The sequence below is a fragment of the Falco biarmicus genome, chromosome 5, assembly GCF_023638135.1.
Source record: "Falco biarmicus isolate bFalBia1 chromosome 5, bFalBia1.pri, whole genome shotgun sequence".
Classification (NCBI taxonomy): Eukaryota; Metazoa; Chordata; class Aves; order Falconiformes; family Falconidae; genus Falco; species Falco biarmicus.
In genome coordinates, this window is record NC_079292.1 from 43,229,739 (window position 1) to 43,244,462 (window position 14,724).

The 14,724-nt window shown below is 41.3% G+C and overlaps 1 protein-coding gene across 19 annotated transcripts in view; it reads right to left on the minus strand.

The window, feature by feature from the left end:
* The window catches only part of NRCAM (neuronal cell adhesion molecule), a 166,117-nt gene extending 152,063 nt beyond the window's left edge, over nt 1–14,054 (minus strand). For 9 of the 19 annotated variants that reach the window (XM_056341512.1, XM_056341520.1, XM_056341515.1 and 6 more), the window contains exon 1: nt 13,903–14,054. The gene's annotated coding sequence lies outside the window, so the exon portion shown is untranslated. Of the gene's footprint in view, nt 1–13,666; nt 13,848–13,902 lie in introns of those variants that run through there. The other 10 variants (XM_056341530.1, XM_056341528.1, XM_056341531.1 and 7 more) reach the window with 3 other exon arrangements.
* Nucleotides 14,055–14,724: the final 670 nt, after the last annotated feature.

The window sequence follows — 14,724 nt, forward strand, 5'->3', positions numbered from 1 at the left end:
GACACACTGTGCTTCCATAAAAAATGGCAAAATACTGTAAAAATTTCCCAGAAACTTTTTCAAGCGTGTATCAGTTCCTTTATCTTGATTCTACTATCAAATTATGGTTTAAAACAATATACTTTATATTGTGCCAAGGTCTACAGAATTTGTGGAGAAAAAAAGAAAGAATGAAATTCAAGTGCATCCTGTAGTTAAGAGTCTTAGGTATCAAGACTACACCTGTGCGCATATCCAGCACACATATTCACCAGCTCCCAGCATGGTTCAGAAACTGTTCATCTGAAATCTCTCAAATCAGTCCCTTGTGTCCCTGCAAAGCATGGTGACTGACTGAACTTCCACCTGCATTTACAACAAAGCAGCTGGTAAACAGGACCTCTCCAATTAGGAATTGTGGTCAGTTCCTGAAGTTTTCCCAGGCAGCTCCTGCCGTGCATAGGCCAACTGGTAAGAGTTGCTTGTACACCTAAGTGTCTGAATAGCATCCTAGGTAGAGAACCTGACATTCCCAGAGAATCCCCAAGGCAGCCAAAACTGTTGCCGGCTACGCAGCAGTCTTCTGTATACATGCAGGACAGCCAGGAAACGTTTCATGCAGAACTTAAAGTAACAAAGAGAAACACGTTTTGCACAAACGGCAGAAAACATTTTGTGGAGTCTCATCTAATCCAGCTTAAAAGACTCCCATCACCATCCAGTAAAGAACCACCAGACCCTATCTGAGAAATTAGATTCTCCAGATGAGCGTTACCCAACAAAACAGAAACCAGTCAATTACTTTTCCTATCCACCCTTTAAACAAAGAGCTGTCTGACTGTGCAACACTATCAGGAAAGTTACTTGGAGACAAAGGATTACATCGTCTTTTTCAAGGAAAACACTACCCCATCACTTCCCAACATTTACCACCACATTAAGCCTACTTTGTCTGCATCTGTGTTGCTTCCTTAATGGTTTCCAGATTAAAGTTTTTGACATAATACCTAGAAATATCTGTTTTATCAAAAGTGCGCTGAACTAAATGATGGAAAGTGATCAAAAGCCCAATTCAAGCTTCAGATTAATCCTAGAGGCATTACTCCCATTTTACATAGAAGGCAGATCAGAAAAAGCCCTAAAGACTGAGACATTTTCCTGTAATCTTAATGACACCAGATGGAAAAATAAACCCCCAAATACTTCTCACACTTTTTTTCCTCAAATACTCACAGTAAATTCACTGTGTCACCAATGCTCCTGCAAGTACTTTAAAATACTACCCAGATAGGATTAGAATAGTATTACCCAAGCGAAGGTATCTACCACTTAGATTACAAGTTTTCAGATCAGTCCAAGTGTAATCAGCTTCATAACTCTGGCTTCTCAAAAAACCACAACACCCAAGCTTGCTTTTATTCTTATTTGTTTATATACACCATTAAGTGATTCCAACAGTTTTCCTTAGCTAGGACCTTTATACAGTGACTGTCTTGACCTGATAGTGATGGGTGGCAGTATATCTTACACACAGCTTACACCCTAGGACCAGCTGGGAACTGGTGGCAATGTGCACTACAGTCATCTCCTCATATGGTATCATTCCCATCTTCATTTCCCCCACCCCCCCAACCTGAAACAGCACAGTTACGTTTCAATTATCCAAGACAGTAAAGGGATCAGACAATCAAGAAAAAAACCCACAGGGATAACACATGTGTACATGTATTAAGTTACAGAAGAACACTCAAAGTTGCTGAAGAGGTCAGTTATACTGTTGACTATGAATGGACACCAACCCCTTGACTAATACTGACCTCAGATCAGACAGCACTGCATAAAAGTGACTTTCCTGCTCTCTGACCTAAACTTGCTCACAGGAAGCCAATTTGGGCACTTTTACATTTATAGTACATTAATACATAACCTGAAAAATAAATACAAATAAAATAACCTTAGCAGAAACCACAGCTTGGAGAATAAACAGAAATACATATAACGGAAAGCTTTTTATTTGTAGCTACTGTATGATGATACTTGTAATAATTAGAAATTGTCAGTTTAACATTAAAACCATTATCAATTCTCTGGACAGTTGGCTGGATGTGTAAGGGAAGCTCCACCCTCCTCACCCCCCACTTCAAAGTTTAATGAAATAAAGTCTCAAAACTCATTACCTTTCTGTCATCAAGTTTTGTTAATCTAATTAAAAATTTGATTATAACACCATATCATCCATTCATGCTGAAGATTAAGTCAGTGAGGATAATCTGGCCATGCTGATTCTCCAAACTCTATAATGGTGCCATCTCCCTCAGCCATCTGCAGGAGATTTTCTTTGCAATATAGCTGTTAGCCTTTCAGTATTAAAGCACTATTCAGAATTAAACTAGCTGTATATAAATCCAAGTTTTCTTTTCCATGTCCCCAATAAGATTAATGGCCTCAAATCCAGCTTCATTAATAGCAAAGAAAACTTTTGATGAGTGAGGTACGCTACATGGAATACTTCTGAAAGTAGACTACTTACAACAAACATGTCCTTTCACACACCGTTCTTAAACTGTAGTACTGGACAGCAAAATAATAATATTTTTCTGACCAGTGTCAATGTATTTAGTGGAGCAAGCTTTAATATTCTTTAAAAATGTAAAGTTAAAAAACCGAACTGCATTGTACCCATTAATTGTGTCTAAAAGCTGTAATCATAAATTACAATCTCATTAGGACTGGTAGTGTTTGAACAGATAACCACTGCCTCAAAGAACACACAAAATTTAGAAAATAATTTTGTATGAAAACTCACGAGGTCATTATACAACAAACAAAGGTTTTAAGATACTTACTTCAAAAGTCTGTCTAATTACATTTATGTAAGCCTTCTTAAAAGGAACATTTAAGTTTTGTTTTACAGTATTGTGCCTACTATTTATTACACAATGCATTCAAAATAAGATTTACATACTAATTACTTGCCTGTGCCTTAATAGCAGGTATTTGAAAGTCTACCACAGGATGGTAGAAACAGCAATGGAGGGATAAAGAAGACAAGGGACCTAAAAAATGTTGTTCTTCTGGGTCCTACTCACAGACTGTGCAAGTCTTTGTTTGAGAACTAGTGTTCAGAAATTGAATTACATTACAAAGGTTGAGTTACATTTTGTATTCTATCAGAAAAGTGATGGGTGGGTTTGTCCAGCGATATTTAGTGTTAAAAATTACCAATAGCTCTAATTTTGATAGATAATATTTAATGACGAACAGCAATATATTTAACAGTACATAAAGTGGTTTGAATTCCAAGTCTTATTTCAAGGCAAGGCTAACACAACATCAATTTAGTTCCTTCTTTTGTTAATTATAAAACTAATTTAATATTGAAACTGGGGGAAATTAATCTAATTATAATCAAATAATTCATTATGAAATGCAAATTCATAATTCCACTAATCCCGAGTTCTATTTTTGAAAACCATCAAATATTAGTCAAAGTAGTGCATTAGCTTACCATAGTGAATTATAATTTCCCACAACCATAGATAAAACATCCCATTAATAAAAGCAAATATTCAACTATTTTTATAGACATGCTTTCAGAAGCAGATGTCTCACACTATCCTTTACTATCCAGGATAAGTCAGGCACTCAACTTTAGGGATCAGCATTATTTTGCATCTTCAGAGAAATATGTGCTTGTACTAACTTGCTATTTCATTTCGGCATTCTATCACAATTCAGAACGTGTGTGTGTGCGTGTCTGTGTGTGTGTTCTAGTCTGGGGAGTAATCACTGGAGCCTAGATCAACATGCCACCAGTGAAAGGTCATTTTCCCACTTGTGAGCAGCAAGACAAGGAACAGACGTGCAGTATTTATAAGGAGAATCTTACAACCAATTTTTTTTTTTCACTATGGTTTTTTTTTTTACTTAATTCTTTGCCATTTCAGACAATACTTCACAGTCATTACTATTCACTAAAATAGCTCGAGGTTTTCTCTTAGTAAACAAGAAATCATCATTCTATTCTGATAGTAGCTGTTTGCATATAATTAAATAGACCTCTAATGTTTGCTCTGTCTCCCTTATTTTGTTATCTTCACACTTAATTCTGGTTTCAGCACTTTCTTACTCTTATCTCTTCCATTCTAATTAATATGTCTTTTTATTAGCAGTCAAAACAGGAAGCTAGATATTAATGTCCAATTTGAACTTTCCTATCTACAATAATAAAACCAATGGTATTTATTTACTTTAGCTTGCTGTGTGAAACTTCTTTGTCATGAGTATGGTTTGCAACTGTTGGTGTGTTTTTCAATATCATGTCACCTAAACTAAGCCGGGCATGGGACTCACAGAGATCTCTGACTCTTCTATGACAGCTTTTACCTCGGGAGAGAAAAGAAAACACTTGTAAGCATCTATACAATATAATGAACATAAAGGCCAATCTTCCTACTAATGCCGACTTTTGCATTAACTACCAACAGAATACAGCTATTGCATGTGTTCTCTACAGTTGTGTTTATGTCACTGTATTAAAGGGACAGAATTCAGCCCTTGTAGAGTTATCAAGTCTTATGACTTTAACTGAAATTTTCAAAAACCCAGATGCAAAAATCAACCAACAATTAAGAGCAACTGAGGTTTATTTTCAGATGTTTCTATGCTTCTAGACATCGGGGGGGGGGGGGGGGGGGGAGGGGGGCAGGGAGCTCATACACATTTGCCAAGTGAACTATGAAGATACAAATCCTAATAAATCATTAATTCCTGTGATACTGCTCTCAATTCTGCTGGTGTATTTCCCAGGATGCAATGAGAAATCTACGCCCATATTTCAATGCCATGGGAGCACGAAGGTTGTGAAGAGGAATATAGGAATATACAACTTCAGAACCTGGAGAAATTCCCACAGATACAAATTTTGGGGATGATACCTGCAAACCATTTTACAAAGGACTTCTCCAGAAATCCTGCTGTTAAGGTAACCTTGCCTGCTGAAAACAACAGTGGGGAAATGGGAAATCTGGGCCAGCATTTAAGGCTATTTTGATGATGCTTCACTGCAGCACAACTGGTAGAATTGAGACCCCCAGGGGGCAACCAAAGCTCTTAAGACTTGCCTCTAAAGAATACTGTGACTTTGAAACAATGGGATAAAGACTTTGCTTTCCTTTCTAAGAGAGTTTTTGAGGAAAATAAAGACAATACCACTGTATCTTGAGATGATGCATGAACAGTAAAAGCCAACACAGGATATGCTTTAATTAAGCACCTACATTCCTAGCAAGAAAGCTAAATAAAAATTACTCAACATAATCTTTCACTAAAAACAACAGTACAGAATTCCTGAAAAAGGCTACTTTATTGAAGTATTTAATTTTAGGCCCATAACGTTTATTTTCCATTACACACCGAAGAGCAAAATTACATGCTTTAAAGCACACAAATATTATTAATAATAAAAAGGAAAAGAAGAATATGTAAATGCTGGGGGGTCTTTATGAAAACATGAGCTTTAATTCAGACAGAATTAAGTTATTCTTTAACTACAAGAAAGAAACTATTAAAAGAGTGCATTTTTCATTTTCAAATGAAGATGGACATGGTCCTGGAAAACATGCTTGAATTAAAATTACTGGACTCAATATAAAGGTAAATGGGTTAAGTTTAACAACTCACTATTTACAAGTCAAACTACATGATCTGATGAACTGTTGTGACTTCCACTGTAGAAATACAAAACCACAGAGGAGTTCTAAGCAGACATATTTACTTTCATCTTAAACACTAAATAGTATTATATTTTTCAGTGTATGAAATTCTGTATATCGATACTGTGTTACTTATTCAGTCGTTACCCCCCGTATTTTTACAGCCACAGGCAGTCTTTTTTCTAAGGATTTTGGTTTGGAGTCATTGAACAATGTGTCTGCCCTCTCGTGGTCACACTCACCTTTGTATGTTCCCACATGTTTTATCTTTTTTAAGTTAAAAGTGTACTTCATACAACTACCACCTACGAGGTCTAACAGATAATTTAGCTTTTAGTCACCTGGGCTGGCTTGCTTTCCAGTTATGTAATTGCTTATACTTCATCTTGTCAAAGTGTAAAAATATGTTAAGGGCGAGTGTCAAGAGGATGGGGCCAGGCTCTTTTCAGCGGGTCCCAGCGACAAGACAAGTAGCAATGGACAGAAACAGGCAATTTCAACTGAGCATGGGCAAGAACTTCTTTACCTTGAGGGTAACAGAGCTCTGAACAAGCTGTCCACAGAGGCTGCAGAGTATTCTTCTCTGGAGATATTTAAAACCCATCTGGACGTATGTGACTCTCTGCAACCTGCTCTAGGTGAACCTGCTTTCGCCGGGGCTTGGACTGGATCTTCAGAGGTCCCTTCCAACCCCGACTGTTCTGTGATTCAACTTTATCATGCAGAAATAGCTAGCAGATAATTTAAGATGCTCCTCATTTTGCCCAAACTACAAGAAAGCAGAAAACTTTCCAAAATTCCCTATAATAACACCTGAAGTTTCAATTTATATTGATATTAGATGTTTGATATTGGCTGGGAAAAGATGTTACACCCTGTAATACACTGAAATGCTGGCTACTAGACTCCAAGTTCCATAAATACATGAAATGCTTTTGAGGGAAAAAACGAGATATTTAAAAGACTATTTGCACATGAAAGGTGTCAGAGCTGTAAAATATAGAAACTTCTACGATTTTGTATATCATGCAAGATAGATATAGATAAAAACATCCAGTAAGGATGGACCAGGGTCTGTAGTCCAGTTATTAGTGCTGCTCCTGTGACAGCCACATGTTAGCCCATGTAACAGGGGAGCAGTCATGCAGCTTCCATATGTGCTTTGTATTATATATCCAGCAAAAAGTTACAGAAAACTGTTTTCCCAGCTCTATGCCTTCAATCTCAGAGAAGCAGTAGGTGGAATCCTCTTTCCTTCATTATGTGATGCTTTTAAAGACATTAGATGACGTATAAACCACACAGACAAACTTCAGGAGTATTCAAAATACACTTGGTATGCAGAACACTGACATCAGATTTGTTGGTTGGTTTAGATGTCTAACCAAAAACCAGCTCATGAGTAGACAAAAGCAAGCTGAATTATACCTAAGGTACACACAGCTCCAACATGAAGGGTGGTTCCTTCACACACCCACTGATGTTACAAACACCCTTACAGTATTAATTGGACTGGACTGCAGTAAGAGTGATAATAGTTCTTATCTGTTCCATGGCCTAATCAAACCTATGCCTAGGGAAGAATAATGGCACCTGCCACTGAAAGAGAAGCTCAGAAGACTGGATTCTCTGCAACAGCCTCAAGAACATATGCTCCTCCTTCCAGCTTCATTGCCAAGATATTCCCTATCTTTTGGTGTCTGTGAAATACACTATAAATAAGAAATGGTGTTAAATGGAAGCAGGTCTTCTTTACATCTGGTGAAAAGACCATACCCCGTCCAATACCTCCAGTCACAAGGGCTCTTGTTTTCCCGACTTCCAGATTTGATCACTGCAATACTGATGCATCACAATCCCAACTCCAGCTGTTAATGTTACTCAGAACTCAATCCACAATGTGGAAAACAGGTTGCCATTATGTCCTGAACAGATTTAACAACAACAAAACCTCGTCACAGTGGAACCATTACATTGCTCATAACTGAAAATGCTCACCATCCATGGAGAACACCATTCTTCACAGCAGCTGGGCCCAGAACACAAAACTTACTGCTTCAGGACTCAAGAATGACTAGAGGCCTCAGTTTGTCCAACCAAAACTGCATGCAAAAACTCCATTTCTGTTCTTTTCTCTTTTTATGCACAGCTCCCCTTTTGTAAACTTGAACTCAAATCGTGGACAGTTTTGCAAGGATGGGAAAGGAAAAGAAATACAGCTCCCTTTTGTGAGCTTCAGTAAGAATATCTAGACAGAACAGATTAAAAAACAGTAAAACAGCTAGCACAAACTATTAACATCTCATCTCACCCAAGGTGAGAACCAGGCTTTGTTTGTGGCCATGGAAGAGTTGCAACAAAACTACCAAATTCAGCTGAGCTGAAAACCAAAAAAACACCTTTCATCTTCAAGAAAAGAGCAGCAACTCAAGGGAATTAAGCTTCCTACTGTATATTTAGTTTGTCCGGATACTACAACATCCGTCTACAGGTTGGGAGGGTTTGCTGGAGGGACCTACAGATTCCAGCCTACTCATGAGCAGCAGTAACCACGTCATTAAACCAAGTCACTGTTTATCCAACCAAACGAATAACCACTGCCAAGTTTACCACTTCCTGGTATCACTTGAAAATTGTAATGAAGAAGGCATGTCAAGCACCTCCAGCATTTTGATTCCCATAGAGAGGTGAACAGTGGCAGAAAACCCCACTTTTTAGTCCTTCTTTAACACTGGAGTAGTAGTGAAGAGGACAGTCTATCCTGTTACCAAAGGTAACTTGTAGTGTAAAAGCCTACTGATGAACAACACTGAATTTTTAAATACTCTTGAAATGCCCTTTAAATGTCAGGGAATATGCCTTGAAGATAACAGGGGTATGTAACATTTTCCTTCAAATTGCCTGATTTGATAATTCCTAGCAAAAAATCCCTCAACCCTTCACCAACAGTAAGACAAATTCTCGTTTTTCTTTTTCTGCTCCCCTTCAAGTAACGCATTTCCCTGCTTTTGACATGCTCTTCAAAATTCTTCCCTCCCTCAAGACTGGTTGCACTTCCCACCTCACACCAAGGAGCTATCCCCTGCTTCATCCCACACTTTTATGCATGAGTTGTATATACATTCCCTCTCAATCTATTCTACTCAGAACCCCCAAGACTGTTGCCTTTTCTCTTTTAAGATTTCCAGTAAATTTTGTTCCCAACTCCCTCACTTCCACCACTTCTTTCTCATGCAAAAGTCAGTAATACATTTTGTTCTTCATCCTTCTCCTTGTACAGTGGTTCTCCTCATGGATTTTTTTTTTTTTTTTTTTTTGGGCATAATTCATTATCTCCTTTCTTTGAATTTTGTTCATTTCTACTACCCTGCCCACATTGCAGTATTCAGCAGGAAAACTTCCCTTAGCCAGTGCCTATGCATTGGTCAGTTAACTCCATAGTATCATTCTCCACCAGCAGAACTGTTCCCTGACTCCAAATCTTGTACAAAGCTGTCTTTTGCACTAATTGATTATATACAATGCCTTTGCGTACACACAGACACACACAGAGCCCTACAGCATTGTGACAACGTAAAGGCAACTCCTCTATATGAACCCTCAGAATCAAGTTGGACAAATGCAACAACACTGAAAACACAGAAAAGAGGAAGTTAGAAGTGACAGTCACACATCAGAAAGACAAAGAAAATATGTATAAACACTGTAAGCTCCTCACTGAGATAACAGTGTAAAGGAAAATGGTATGTTAATATTTTGGGTAGCTGTCTGGAAAAGCCTAATTAGTGGCCAAAGACTAACTCATACAACCAGGAAGTTATGGATGTTTTCCTCAGACAAGCTGTTAAACAGTAACAATTTACTTTAAACCAGAGGAAATTAAAAGGTCATATATACCTAACGGTGCAGACGAAGTATTAGGACAACTGTATTCCCACTGAGATACATCCAAATTCAGCAGTCTTACATGAGTATTTACAGAATTCAGAGAGACTACGTTTGTACTGATTCTGTCTGATTTAGTTGATGATTTAGACAGCTAGTTCCTTTCTAATGTGGCTGTTTTTTAAAGTTATCACGTCTACATAAGCTGAACTGGCTCTTTTTTTCCTTGCTTGGCTATTTTTGTGCATCTGAGATGCTCTGCGTGAAATGCTGCTTTTTATATAAAGTTTAGTTGCTTAAAGTAGAATGGGGGTACTGTGAGCTCTTACAGAAACATTTTATAATTCAAGCTGTTACGCTTCCATGCTAAAAAGTTAACAAGGGGAAAGCTGTAATGACATTATGAATTGAGCCATTTCAAAACTGAAACAGTGTAGGAAAACAGTGTATTCACAAAATGAATACTAAGATACATTTATCCTGATTCATAGAGCAAAAGAAAAAAAAATTGAAAGCTTCTTAACAACAGCTAATAGAGGATCCAGATGAACATTTCTGTACTTATTCAACATTTACTAGAAGGGAGAAGCTAAAGAGCAATCCAGAGGAGTATTTGCAATGCAATTAGGCCAGACAAGTAAGTCTGAATGTATGCCAGCTGCAAAGGTCTGCCCTTAATTCACACAATCAAATGTCTAGTGTGTCGCACAGTGTCTAGCATCAGTATCTCCAGTACTGAAAGTCTCATCAGATATGTACTTGTTTACTGAGCATCTTAATCGGGGTCTAAACACATATCTAGCTGTACCTTCTAGCAGTCTATATGCCAGTCCATCACCATCTGTCAGTTAAAGCTGCCACAGATAGAAAAAAAATCAATTCAAACAAATGCATTCGGTACTCAAACTAAGCTATCATTCAGATTTCAATATAAGACTTGAATTCCTTTTCAGTGTTCTTCAACTTTGACCCAGCTCTACCCCCTCCTTCACTGAAAAGGGCAAAGACAACAGCCCAGCAAGTGGGACAGGCAAAACAGACCTCCTTTGTTCACTTTTTCCCTTTCAGTTTTCTATTGAGGTAAATAACTGAAAGCTCAGCCAGCCTCCAGTAGCTCAGAATAAGCTCAGAAGCTAGCAATACAGCTAGCTTGCAACTATCCTTTCCTGGTTAACAAATGGCAGGACAAAACTTATGGTGCATCATGTTAATCTTCTTATTGGAGATTAACTCTTTACAAATTCCCTTAACATTATATTTACAAGACTATTAATAAATGCGTAAGTTACAGTATCTTTAATACTAAACTGAATAGGCAATACACATACTTACCAATTTAAAATGCAACAGATTATCACTGCGTAGAAAGTATAACTGAATTTTTTGAATACTATCAGCCCACTCAGAAAGGCAAAATCAAATTCATTGCATATTGCCCAGCAGACAACCTCCTACATTATTCCCTCAGCTTACATTACGCAGATACACTTTCTCTGTATGGCTTCCCGTTTTACCAACTCTGTTCATAACATGTAACAATAGTAACATATCCAGTGAACACTGAATAGCCCAGCTTTACTGTACTATTTCAATACACTAGAAGGTAAAGTAATCAGAGTTCAAGGTGATTTGGGACAAATGAATGAAACTACAGACTAACAGCAATTCCACAGCCGCAGGCAAAAGAGATCTAATTTTTAGGCTGATTGAGTTATTTGAGCTGTGCAATAATCTACTAACATAATATATGCCCAAACCCTTAACATATTATATGTTACGTCCAGATACCATATAGAGTCATTCCCCTACAGCAGGAAGAATGGGGAGACTAGCATTACCTTTTCCGGACTTGAAATTGGAATCCTCAAACCAATAAAATCTGTCAGAGACACACTTCATTAACCCTCCAAAACTGTAACTTGGTTACTAAAGCTTCTGCCACCACCAGAGTGATGGCAGAGTACCAGAGAGGAACACCAAAGCACAACAAACTAACAGAAGGTAACAGTAAGCATCTACTGGATTTGTTATTTCATTTTCTGAAAATAAAGACCATTTTAAAAAGCCAAATTTTCTGATTACAACCCTTCTTATCAAACAAGCTGTGGTATACATGCTCTATATTATGCTTGCTGCAAGAAGATAAGGAACGATAACTAAGGCTCATATTCTGGTGATCTCATTCACCTTGAGCATTATGACTTTTGAGTATTTTTACCATGACCAGTAAGACTACAGAACTAAGATACCAATATGAGTATAATTAATCGTGGATTTATTCTGCAAGTTGCGAAGAGGGTTTTAGCTCCATCATTAACACCAGCTGGTACACAGTACCCCATCATCTGATGTAGTCACACAGCGGTACAGTTTTCCCTGAGCTACGTTGCCTTTGCACAATCCAGAATGTGAATTCATTCAATGGATCCTGAGTTCTGTCAACGTCAAGTAGTTTTCTGGTTTTGCTTCTCTACATTCAATACTCTCACAATACAACACCTTCCCAATTCCGTATTGATACAGTCTGAGAACTAATTTTAGACACCCAAGTGAATTTCACAGTACTTTGAAATTCAAGTAACTTTTACAGACTTTAGTATCAAGCTTTTTAGCAACTCTGGTCACTTGCTGTGCAATTCCTATTCAAAACTAAGGACAACCATCAACTTAACAAATGTCTGAGGTGTAATCATACAAGTGGCAATAACAAACAGGTTAGACAAATATTATAAATATGCTGCACCTGCATGTCAGGTTTCTGACTTGTAGGTCCTTTGAGATAGTCTGTAATACTACAGTATCCTTCTCTTTCCAGCCAATTCTTTGCCAAAGAATACCAGCATATATATATTGGTATATATATATAGCACTATACCAAAGATGCATCTCCTGGTATATACGCTGCTCTCAAAACTTAAAGTCCAGATGCCTTCTGATGTTGTACAGTGACTTATTCTACGCACAGTCCCATATAACTACTATCCATAAATTACCACATCTATTATATTAAATTATGGAAGAAGCTGAAATTATTAATAGCGCACCTGTTACACACAATCAAGTTTTCAGGTTTCATCTACCTTTTCTGTAATATACTTAATTAAGAATCAAAATTTATTTTAATACTCAGAAATAAAGAAATATACAAAGACAGGGAAAATTAGAAAAACAGAAACCCAGGTGGTTAATATTGGCTTCTTTAAATGACGAAAAGCTGGACCTTATGGATAAAAGAACGCTGTATCATGATCTATAGGTCCCATTGCAGAATTACATATCACATTTTCCATTGTTTTACCTAACTATACAGACAGCCAAGAAGCAGTATTCCTTTCACAGATTACTTGTCAATATCAGCAGCCGTACTGACTGTGCTGAAACACACTATGATCGTAAATATTTAAACAGCTTGCCATTATTAATCAGGTACTGTTTACACTTAAGACTCCGAAGCCTTGGTTTAAACACATTTCAGACTTCAAAACTAACCCATCTATGCCGAGTTCAGCGGTTGCTGAAGGTTTAGTTAGCGATTACTTTTTTAAGGGAAGAGCAGGCGTCTTTGCTGCTGAGACTTGGTGGCAATTTTCTGCGTTAATCGCCATCAAGAGAGAGGAAGCAGAACAAGGGCAAATAGGAACAGCTCGGGATCCAGCCACATTCCAGCTATTTTAATACCTAAACAAAACCGGCGTTGCGGCTCGCCGCAGGAAGCAAAGCGCAGAAAGGAGGGGGGGTGGGGGGGGTGGAATTAAATAAAAAAAAGCGCAGCAGCTGATAAATAAACGTGTAAAAGGCGAAACGCGGATCCCGGCGCTTCAGCACAGACAGCTCCCTCCCGCACACGCCGCCCGCCACCGCCCCCGCCGGGCCCTCGCCCCCGCCGGCCAGCGCACGAAATGGCGACCTACCCGCTGAGGGACGTGGGCGCGTCACAGCCGCGGAGCGTCTCCGACCGGGCCCGGGCCCGGCTCCGACGCTCCGCGGCTGCGACGCGCTATAGCCGGCCCGCCCGCCCCCGGGAGGTCCCCACCGGCCGCCGCAACAAAGCCCCCCGCAGCGGCCGCCGCCGCACCGGGCGGCCTCACCAGGTGCCTCCTCATCAAGCGGCTGCCGGCGTCGCCCGCACAAGGTCTCCGCGCCCCGGCGACCAGCCCGCGCTGCGCCCCGCCCGCCCGTACCCACGGAGGAGCCCCGGCCCAGGCGGTGCGGGCGGGTGGCTCCTCACCGTCGGGGCGGCCACCGGCTGCCGGTGCGGCGGGCGGGGCAGCTCCCGCAGCCTGAAGCGTGGCGCGGGGACGGGGAGGGCCAGGCCGGTACTCACGGGAAGCTGCAGCCCCTCCGCGGGGAGAGGGTCGGCGGGACCCGCGGCCGCGCTCTCCCTCCCCTTCCTCCTGCCCGCTCGCCGGCACAGCGAGAAGAGCCCAGGCAGGCGCGCTCCCGCGCCTATCACCTCCCCGGCACCCCCGCCCCCGTCGCACCGCGGGGCGCGCTCCCGCCGCGGGGGGGTGGGGGGGGTGCGGGGGGGCGGGGAAGGCGCGCGTCTGCGCGAGCTGCGCCGGGGCGCGCGCGGCCAGCGGGCGAGGGCGGGGCGGGGCGGAGGTACAGCCGCGCGGGTCCCTCACACCTGAGGTGTCGCGGGGCGGCGAGCGGGCTCCATCTTGGGCATCGCCCCGCGCCACCGCCGGGGGAAGGGGCCAGCCACAGACGTCCTCCGCCGGGGGCGGCTGCCCACCCACCTCCCTCCCTCCCTCCCTCCGCCACCTGGGCGAAAACCGCGGTAGAATCGCACCCGCGCCCCGCCGGGGGACCTGCGGGCTGTGGCGGGTCCCGGCTTCCCTGCCCGCGCCGCGCCTGACAGCCGGCCCTTGCGGGGAGCCGGGCGGGTCCCGGCCCGCCGGGAGCCTCCTCAGCGGCGGTGACGGCCGCCCCCCTGCCCGCCCCGGCCGGGGGAAGCCGAGCACTCGCCGAAGCACCCCCGCACCCACCCCCGTCAGCGGTGCGGGCCCGGGCAAAGGCAGCGTTTTAAATAGACGCATTATTTTAGCCCGGCAGTGCCCCTCTAAATAGATGGTTTCAGCTAGTTCCCAAACTGGAGACAAGGATATTATTTTACGCTCGAGAATAGTCCTATTGAACTCGGTAG